Source organism: Brassica napus, chromosome C5, assembly GCF_020379485.1.
Source record: "Brassica napus cultivar Da-Ae chromosome C5, Da-Ae, whole genome shotgun sequence".
NCBI lineage: Eukaryota > Viridiplantae > Streptophyta > Magnoliopsida > Brassicales > Brassicaceae > Brassica > Brassica napus.
The window spans coordinates 21,587,447-21,599,018 of NC_063448.1; the positions used below are offsets into that span (position 1 = coordinate 21,587,447).

General features: G+C 29.0%; 1 long non-coding RNA gene across 1 annotated transcript; it reads left to right on the forward strand.

The window, feature by feature from the left end:
* The first annotated feature begins 4,903 nt into the window (after positions 1-4,903).
* Positions 4,904-7,034, forward strand: LOC125587860. The gene is made up of 2 exons (XR_007324259.1): positions 4,904-5,021; positions 6,275-7,034. It is a non-coding gene; the product is annotated as an uncharacterized LOC125587860 (long non-coding RNA).
* Positions 7,035-11,572: the final 4,538 nt, after the last annotated feature.

The following is an 11,572-nucleotide window of genomic DNA, read 5'->3' on the forward strand; positions in this document are numbered from 1 at the left end:
GGGTTGACACAATTCAACCGTTGAATTAACAAAAAACGGGCTCCACTTTTTACATGTATCACTTTGTTATTTGATTGTTTAGATTTTAGATTTTTTTTCTTATCTCAATTATTCAACAACAATTATTTATAACTAAACTAATTTATAAAAAAAAATTATATATTGAAATTCGTAATTTTTCTTCTTTATAAATAGAGACTTGGTTCATTTAATTTGGATACCAAAAAAAAACTTTTATTTCTACTATAATTTTCTGTCATTCTATCATTAAACTCGATCTTGATTATATTCTTAATTATCTTCTTTACCGAAGTGGATCCTACCAATAACCCTTCTAATACCCAAAATTCTACAAATTATCTTTTTAACGATCCGAAATGTAAAGTTGTATCTATTGTATTAGTTAAGTTATGTGTCTTTTATTAGTTGATTTGTGTGTTTATTATTGCGTTGTAATGTATTTTAAGTTTCTGTATAACTTTTTAATAATATGATTTTAAAAAATATTTAGTGACTATTCATTGTTTTATTTTTGTTATTTATAAAAATGTAATTAAAAAAAATATTTTGTATGATTTTAAATTAAACTAATTGGGAAATTTTAACAATATAAAAAATATAGGATATGGTGTTGAATTTTATTAAACAAAACTATTGTAGAGTATAAAAAATGAGTGGGTGTTGAATTGTTAGGTGGAAAAGATAGAAAATGATGTGGAGTGTAAAAAGTGAAAATTAGAGCGTTGAATTATTCACACCAATGTACGTAGTCTCAGAGCAGATGGTCCTAATTCTATCTCTACGAGTGGTTGCCAATTTATTTATGTTTTGGCGGCAAAACTCCTCTAAACGTAAAATTACAAAACGTAAAAAGGGAACTTATTTGTAGAATCTAGGTTTTACTTGGTAAAATTAAATAAATTTACTTTAATGTTTTCCAACAAACTAAAAATATTAATATTAAAAATAATTTTTTAACACTGATTTATTGTTTTATTATAATTTATAAAAATTATTATACTGAAACCCCTATAAAATATAATTTTACATGTTTTAAAATAATTTACGTCTAACGTTCTATTTAGATCATTTTAAACTGGTTTATGGAAAATCATGTTTGTGAATTCTACTTATACTATGACGAATTTTTAAAAATAAAATTTTCCTCATTTATCTGTGTAATTGTTAATAAATCATTTTAAGATTCAAGCCTCATATGTTTTGTAGAATCATTACTGAACAATTAATCAAATCACTTAGATAAAGACAGCTTCATATGTTAAGAAGAGTTTACAAGTAGAGTTTATAGATACTTTTAAAAAATATCTCACGCATGATTTATAAATATTGTACTGTATATAGCACATAAACGGCAACGTTATTACTTATCTTAAAACATACGTTAGTCATCTTAAAAAGTCAGACGATATAAGTTTGTTTGCTAAGAGACATAAGTTCATAAACGGCAACGTTATTACTTATCAGTTAAAAGCAGTGTTTCGAAATCCGACCAGGACCCGTGGTCAATCCGGTTACTCGGTATGTAATCCGGTTTGAGTTTTAGTAAAAATCAATTATTCAAAAACCCGGTAAAACCAACAAAAAACCGTTGAAACCCGAAATCCGACTAACGATGAACCATTGGTTGAATCAATACCTAACTTTTAATTATTTTATCTTGGATTTTTCAGTTACATTACCATTTGTTCGGTATTCTAATTAAAAAGTAATTTAAAAAAAAATCAAAAATAAAAAGATCATATGATCATGTGGATTATGAATTTATTCCAAAACTAGTTGATGTGATTTGACGTTAGGTTATTTTGTTACCCGTAATTGATTACAATTTTATATTTTACTTTTGGTATATTTTGAATTTAAAGTTTAATTTTAGTATTCACATTAAACATCTCATATATATTAATTGAGTATCATTTAAAAAGTTGTAACTTTAACTTTGTACTAATTAAAAAGAAATCATGCTTACGTCACTTAATAATGATGTCAATTTAGCTTACGTGACAGCTTAAGAATCAATTGAAAAAATATTGGTCCAAATCCAATTATTAGGGAACATTATATTAACCCAAAATATAAGAAAAGTGTATTTTTTCTTTAAATAAAAGCTATGGAATTACCTAATATACGGTAATTAATGACTATGAATAATAAAGATTTGATAACAATTTTTGCATTATTCTTCATTTTTGTTTAATTTTATATTATTAAAAAAATAAACAATCACATTAACCATATGATAAAAATTAGAATTTTTCTTATATGTTATATTTTGAATTTTTTAAAATGACTTTAAATTACAAAAATGAGGAAACTTTATATGTTATATTTAAAAAAAAAATAAACGACTTTAAATTACAAAAATAAGGAAACCTTATAAGTTATATTTTTCTTATATGTTAGATTTTTTCTTAAAAGGTATATTTTAAATTTTTTAAAACGACTTTAAATTACAAAAAATGTAAGTTTTCCTTAAGCATACGACTAAAAACATTAAAATAGTATATATCAATTTGATGGTTGATCTGACATCTTTCAAAACCATATAAATATAAAAGTCAAAATAATTTAACAGTGGAAACAGTACTATTTACTTTTTTCAAAAATGTGTTCCGTGGAAAAAAGTTGGAAAAAATAAGGTTTGTGTGTCATAATTTTTTTAATGTCCAATCCGATCAACCCATGATATATTAATTATAGTTTAGTTCCACAATTTTTTAAAAAAATTGATCCAGTCTATCGGAAAGAAATTATATAATAACGATAAAAAAATATTGTATATGTATAAATAAAATAATCAAATATATAAAAAAAATTATCGATAATATATACAAATAAATTTACCAAGCAGAAAGCGCATGTCTTATCCTAGTTTAAATACTATTAAGCATTGATATGTTTTTATTATATGTCATAATTCATAACTTGTTACAAAATTGTTAAAAAGTTTAATTTTCTTTTGATATTTTGTTCGTGGACGAAAAAAAACAAACTAAAGTTAAATATTTTTCAAATGTTTTTTAAGACATAAAACATTTCATATATTTTCAATAGCTACAGTATTGTTATATAACAAAATTATTTAATTTATTAATCAACGGTTCACCCGCGGTTGACCCAATAACCTAGTGACCCGTAAATTGTCTGGGTTGGGTTTCAAAATACTAGTTAAAAGAATTGATACAAGGATAACATTAGAATATTTCCAAAAAGACTCTATTTTCTGGTTTGCAAAACTTTATATTTGAAATTTTAAGGTGTTACTCTCCAAAAATAAAACTTCAAATTTAACTTCAAAATTAATTGTGTTTTACACTATGGTCCTTATATTTGTCATACTTAATATAAATCCATAAAAAAATTATAGATAACTAGGACATATATAAAAATATTACAGTAATATTAATTAATAAAATCTTATACTAAAATATAAAATTATAAATATAAATAGAAAATTAAATATTAAACTACAAGCAAAATACTACATTATTTCATAAAATTATTTTTGTAATGCTCCATTTTTTGGTTACACAAAATTTATTTGACAATATTTTAGAGATTTTGGAAGTTCTTAAGAAAATTTACTAAGTATTAGTGTTGTTGTAATATTTAAATTTGTGTAATAATTATGTCTTCATGCATCTTTTTAAAATATTTTTATTAAGTTTCTTTGTAGTATTCATGTTGTCTAATTCTAGTTTTAAAATATTATAATTCTTATTTTAAAATTTTATTTAAATTTTATGTGAAAATTTTGAATTTATAAAAACAAATTTAAAATATGGGAAATTTGCCAAATATGATTCAAAACTTGATTTGAAATACAACATATACCAAACTTGAATCAAATTCAAAACTAACCTAAAAGCTTTGTGAAAATACACCCAGCCCCTTGTGACGAAAAAAAAAAAACATAACTCATTTTTACGAATATAGCCCCGGTAAGTCGTCTGAGTCTTCTGAGATACTGGAAGTCGTCTGGTGTTCTTGATCTTAAAATTGTTTATAAATTGTTTAAAAAATATTTTGACAAGAAAAAAATTAAAATCATGTAATTATAAATAGTTTTAAGTGATGTAAATTAAGATATAATAAAATTGAATGGTTTTCAATATAGATGAGTGAAAGTAGTTAATCATGATATTCTTTGGTTTTAGGGTTTGGCATATGTTGTAGTATTATATGTATTCTTAGGGTTAGATTTTGGAAATCTTAAATATTTTTTTGAAAAATTAAAATTTTACTTATATGTGTTTATTTATGTGTATAGTAAACACTTTTTAAGTTTAATTTGATTTTATGAAGTGTTTAGTTAGTTAATTTAGTTTAGAGGTTATGTTTAGGGTCTAGAAGTCGTCTAGGAAGTATTCTATTTTAGTTTTCCGCTAAAAATATTTTAGTTTCCCGCTAAAAATATTGAAGTCTTCTGGACGACTTAAGACTTACTTGAAAGTCTTCTGAATCGAAAATATTTAACCTAATTGGATTTTTTGTCTACCTATATAAAGAAAAATTTACACATTCTCTCTGCTCCTCTCAAATGGCTGCAACAAAAATGTAATGTTCTTCATTCTAAAACTCTACAACCTCTCTCTAATCTCTTTGAACTTATAAACTTCAAACTTTATATCAATTTATTGTTTTTGCCTCATGTCTTTCTCACTAACGTATCTTGTTTTGCAGGTTTTTAATCACATGGTTCTCATTTTCCATCTATTTAAAGGTAGATCTATTAATTTTATATATGTATTTTTGTGTGTTCTATAAATGTAGATCTATCTAATCTTCCACTCATTTTCTCTGTTTTTAAGCCATTTGAACGTTTTTTGGATATGCGGGTTTTTCAGTTCTGAATTTGGATATGCAGGCTTTTCAGATCTGTAAGACTTCTGGGCTAGAAGACTTCCAGACGACTACCAAGAAGTCTTCCAGACGACTTCCAGGAAGTCTTCTGACGGAGTCTTTTCTCATGTCGCCCTTTCATAACATATCTGAGCGTTTTGGTAAGTTTTTATGTTTGATTTTTCTTCATTTGGTAACCTCCTGTTGCATAAAGTTCATACTTTTTTCCCAAACGCCTTCTTCACGATTTCTTTCGATATGAATTCGTTTTTTCCTTCTTTTCCTTTCTTCTTGTTGATCACCATAATTTTCCGCCAAATTCTCGAATGTTTGTTCAAAATGTTGATCAAAATATTGATCAAAATATTGATCAAAACTTTCATCATCTACTCCCTCAAAATTGTTATTAGAAGATGAAACCATATATGTGATGAAAATGTAAAAAAGTGTTTTGCGGAAGAAGGATCAAAATGTTGAATAATGTGAGCGTAGTAAAGAAGTGAAGAAGTTGAGCAAATAAGGAAAAATGGGAGAGTGAAATCTTGATTGAGAGGAGTGGCTTTTAAATCTTGTGTGCTTTTAAATTTTGATCGAGAGAAGTGGTTTTGAAATCTTGTATCATGAATAACTTTATATAGAGTAAGAGGAGTTGTTTTGTCCAAAACATACAAACACATAAATAATCTCGTGACTGAAATCATGCATTATCTCGTGACATGTGACATGCACGTCCAAAACCTTGGATAATCTCGTGCCCAAAACATGCAGACAAGTAGAACATCTCGTGACCAAAACATGCATACAAACAAAACCATCGCCTCTCATGCACGTCCAAAAACAATCTCGTGACACATACATACAAACATAACCTGTCGTGACTTCTCTTGCCAAACCGAACATGACATCTCGTGCTTCTCGTGACTTCTCTTGCCTCTGTCTCTATGCTTCAAATGGTCCTACAATCATATACATGTAAATGCATCAGTGAGTCAGCCCAATGTTCAACATAGTTCATGAAAATGCATCAGTGATCTCAAATATATAAGGAAACAAGGATGTGGCAAGCGGATAAATAAAAAAGAGCATTTCACATTTAACATTGAAGCATACAATATTTTACAGATAGATGTTAAACAGAACATGAAACAGACCATTACACAGAACATCAAACCGAAAATTTAACCAAAGACACTAGTTTGTAGACATCAAACAGAACATTAACCCAACATCTCTGTTATTAGCTTCTGCTTAAGCGCTTCTTCAAATTCAGATAGTGGTTCATTTTTGCCAATGAGCCTCTCTAGCAAACCCATCTTCGAGAGTCTCTCTTTCACAGCCAAGTCTTTCTCTCTAATAGACCACATGGTCTGAAACTGAGAGGCAGCCTGCTGATCTACCACATTTCTCTTACCAGATGCTGCTTTCGCTGCCTTCACACCAGGAGGACGTTTTGTTGCTTCATCATCAAGATCGACAGTTGCTTGGGAGCTGGCTGATTGTGCTCCATCCTCACACTTTCTTTTCCTAGCGGTTCCATCCCTCTTACTTGTTGCAAGCTCACACCACTTTTGGTCATGCCGCAGTTCCTCCCAAGCGTGGTAAAGGTTAAACTTCTTCTTATGGTCATTGTAGAAGATTTCATGTGCCAGTTTGACTACATCATTTTCACTCTGGCCACTAGTTTTCTGTCATGTTGCAGCATTATAGGAGCCATAGAACTTGCAAACAAGATCGTTCAGCTTCTGCCACCTTTGCTTACAGTGAAGGGCTTCTCGCTTTTCACCTTTCACCACCTTTGGACTAGCTGCATAGTAAGCTGCTATGCGTTTCCAGAAAGTACTGGCTTTCTGCTCATTGCTGACGACAGGGTCCTTGTTGGTGTTTAGCCATGCGCTAATTAGCACCAGATCATCTGTGGGAGTCCATTTCTTTCTTTCTTTGCGTCATTTAGCTGAGTCTTCACAGAAGCTTGAGGTTTCAGTACATTGAGTACTGAACAGAGGGACTTGTGATGAAAAACTCCCATAATTAAAGGGTTCAGGAAGGACGGGATCTTGTTGACTGTTCAACAGGTCAACAAAATTTGTTGTCTGACTATAGGGATTCGTTGAATCCATTTAGTATTATGTGAGAGCAGAGAGGAAGAAGAAAAGATGTGTTTGAGGAAGAATAGAATGGGAGATCGTGTTTGAAGATGAAAAGAAAGAGAGAAAGCTACCGGATTTTATAAATGAAAAGAGCTACCGGTTGGCTTTTAATTGCCTTTACTCTAACAAATTTATTAGATTTGATTGCCTTAACTCTAACAAATTTATTACCAAGCAGACTCTCCTAACACGCATTAATCAGATTTGAGAGTTATCAGAAGCATTCATCACCACCACAACCACAATATAACAAGCATATTCACTACCCTAACCTAACTCTAACCATCACCTAACTCTAAGCATTTATTAACATAAGTAATGAGATCAAGTTTGCACACTAACCTAACCGAGAGGGGGTGATACGCCTCCAAGAGCTTGAAGAGTGGCGTTGAGATGACTTGAGAGCTACCGGTTTTGATACGCCTCCTGTGTTTCACTCCTCAAGTTCTCACTAATTTGTGCATTATGATCTTTTCCTCCTCGCATGATTCATCAATGTAAACCAAATTAGCAAAGCACACAGTGTAACAAAGAACCATATAATCAAAAACAAGTGTCTTCATATTCATAACACCTAATTAAATCACCTTTGAACTTTAGACATATGATCAATCAAAACCGATAGAGTCTGTTGGGAGACTTCTTCCTCTCCAGAATAGCCGATAGAGAAATCTTCCTCACACTACCTGATAAGAAAATAAAAAAGGGATTCACCTTTGAACTTTAGTCATATGATCAATCAAAACCCTAATAGAGATTAATACAAAGAAGGATGAGGTGAGAAAGTTAATTACTTCGGTAGTTGATCTGGAAGTTGAATAGATCGTGAGAGCCATCTGAAAGAGCGACGGAGTAGACCGACAAAGTCGTCGCCCTCTCCATCGTTCCTCTCACACCGAAGACGACAGAAGACGGAGTAGTCGTCGTCAAGTCTCCGAGAGTCGTCGATCGTGGTGGGTTTCCACCGTTCCTCTGACGGCGAAGATGAGAGAAGACAGAGGCGAAGATGAGAGAAGACAGAGGCGACGCCGTGAGTAGACCGAGAGAGTCGTCACCCTCTCCATCGTTCCTCTGACACCGAAGACTACAGAAGACGGAGGAGTCACCGTCAAGTCTCCGAGAGTCGTCGATCGTGGTGGGTTTCCACCGTTTCTCTGACGGCGAAGATGAGAGAAGACAGAGGCGACGCCGTGAGAACCGAGAGACTCGTCGATCGTGGTGGGTTGTCATCGTTGATCTGACAGTGAAGAGGATAGAAGACGGAGGAGAGGTCGACAGCATCGACAGAGTCGTCGATCGCTTGCGGAGAAAACGAGAACAGAAGAGAAAACGACAAACAAAATGAGAGAGAAAAAAAACAGAGGATGTTTCAGTCTGACACGTGGAAGAAAACACTCTTTAAATTCGGTTCCCAAAATGCCTAATCAAGGATTGATTATTTCCTTTTCTTTTACTTTACATTTAATTAAATGAGCTTATTTCATTAAAGACCCCCCTTAAGCACCAGCGATATTCATGGTCTTAGAGCATGATCATTGGAGGGTTTTTAGGGTAGGGTTCTTACCGGAATATAAGAACTCGTCTCTTAACTTTTAACTAAAAAAACTAAGAACTGGTTCTTAAATAAGAGTTTTAAGAGCCGGTTTTTAACTTTTTTTAGTTAAAAGTTAAGAGACAAATTCTTATATTCTTGTAAAAAACCCCCAATAATCATGTTCTTAGCTAGATGTGCTAGAGTTGCTATTTAAAATAGCAAACGATATCGGTATAGAAGTATATGTTAAAATAGCAAAATGTTTTTCTTTTCAATATAGTTTATGATGGAGATAAATAACAATGGAAAGACGTGAAAATGGATTTGCTACGTCTGGTGGTCAATCCGAGGACTTCACCAAAAAAATATAATGCACTAATCAGATATGTTTATAATTCTATTAATGAGGGCCTCATTAATGACAGGGAATTAATTGCAAGTGAGTTCATATAATTTAATATTTTAATTATTGAGTGTAGCAAAAATGCAAGAAAATAATTTTCCTACATGTTGATGAACCTGTTTTTGATCAAAATATAATTATAGTACTTTTTTTTTTTGGCCTATTTTGATGAAACTAAACTGTTAATTATAGCACTTATATTTTTCTTTGGTTTCAACAAATACACGTTGATAAATCTAAAATACGTACGTAAATGATAGTGCAATATGGTTTTAAAAAATCTTGGTTTTGATTGGTTGAATATATTAGGAGATTTTGGCTAAATAAATATTAAAAAAAAAAATGACATGGCATTGTAATTATATTAGAAAAGCAAGGACAAAGATTATGCTTTAGGTGATGATTGTTTCAATAGTTTCTAGTTTTAGTTTTTGGTTTTTAGATTTTAGTTTTTGGTTTTTAGATTTTGGATTTTGATTTTCAGCTTTTGGTTTTTGGTTTTTAGTTTCTAGATTTTGATTTTGGTTTTTGGTTATGCTGTATTTTTTTTTATTTTTCAAAACTTAATTAATACATTACTTTAAAATAATACAATAAATAGCAATAAAAATTTAGATTTACAATTAAAATATATCAAAATATTGATATTATTATTTAAAATAAAATACAACAACATATTTTAATTATTATATTAAAAATTATATTATAGAAAATATAAATAAAAAAATATAAAATTACACAAAAATAAAATTATTTAAAAGTTTGAAACTTCTAAGAAATTTTTCTTATATAAATTATTTTATTTTTTTTTAAACTTGAATAGCAAAAGTTTTCCTATATAAATATTATAAATTATAAAAAAATAAAAATACTCAAAATTTTGAAAATAATTATACATTTTTAAATTATTTATATTTTCTTAAAGATGAATGGCTATTTTTATTTTTCAGGATTAATACAATATATTGTATGAATAAATTATACATATTATTTTTTCTAATTTTTAGTTATTTTTAATGTGACTAATAATTATTAAAAACATTCAATTATTTTATTTATAGAAATTAATAACTAATTTTAAAAATTAATTAATATTATTTATAAAATATATAAATTTATTTTAGAGATATGAAACACAAATAAATTATTTCACATTACTATTCAAATGATATCTAAAGTACAAAAATTGTATGATAATTTCATCTTTATGAAAATATTATTTATTAAACTAATTAAAATGTAGTAGTTTCTTTAAAAAAAAAATCAAAATTCGTTTTTTTTTCATAAAAACTAACAAAAGTTGGTTTTTAGTTTTTCTTCATAAATTGGTTAAACTTTTGAAAAACTAGTTTCCCTAAATTTTAGGGAATCTATTTGTTGAAAATCTTGATTGACAAATAAAATGGTTTTTACAAAAACAAAAACTAAAAGCTAAAACTTGATTGGAAGAAAAATGGTTTTTGAGAAAACAAAAACCAAAAACTAATCTAAAAACTGAAAACAATCAACCTCTAATAGTATAGATGTATCCTTGATCAAAAAAATGAAAAATTTAAGATGTATCCCTTAATTTTCATACATACGCAATACTCTTTCCATTTTTTTTAAATGTATATTGTAAAGTTTTTCTATATATTAAAAATTTTAAATTATAATCATAAATCTATTGTTTTGTTAATTATTTCTATAATTATTAATCAGTCAAAATTTTATAAAGAATGTATTTGCCTCATCTAACATTATTTGTTTTTAAAATAAAATTAAGAAATATTACGTACAGTGTGAATCTTGTGTATTTGCTTATTATCGACTAGTTATCTGTCTCATGCGCTTTCTCAAGTCTTATCCACTATAAGTCTACGAATATACCTAATCTAGTTTAGTTACTAATTTAATATACATCAAACAAGAATGATTATAAAACTGATATAATTGCAACTTGCACCAACTGGTCAACTTGGTGAAGATCGCAAAATATGACTGTGGATATGCACATACTTACGTATAAACTTATATATTTATGCACTACAAGAAACGTCCATTGGGACGACTACCATGATAGTTTTTTCTGGGTTGAAGTCTTATAGTATACATAGTTATGACATTAACTAAAACAATACTAGGAATGATGACTAAGGAACGAAGAAAAATTATGTATTCTTTAATATTTCTAAAAAATATTTATTATTAATAATGAATAATTTTTCTTTTCCATTCTTCTTCGTTATTTTTGTTGTACAGAAATATAAAACATATTTGTTTTTGTTTTTGTTTTTGTTTTTTGTAAACGAAATGATTACATACCTAACTTCCGGGTAGGAGGTGCAGCCCACGGATAGATCTTCTCATGGATATTCAAATGAACTGAAATGCAGTAACTCATATCCGTGGAAGATGACCAGAAAAATGTAACTTAGTTTCGCGTAGCACGTGGATCGAAGCTGAAATATGGTGACATCCCAAGCTCTTTCTCTTATCATTTGACCACAACCTCCCAGTCTAAAACATATTTTTTCCCTGAATATGATAAGGAATAATAATTCATCTTCCTTCCTTGTTTGAACAACTCAACTCCGTTCTTATAATTTTATTCATGTCCATTTTTTTCCTATTTGTACATAATGTCCA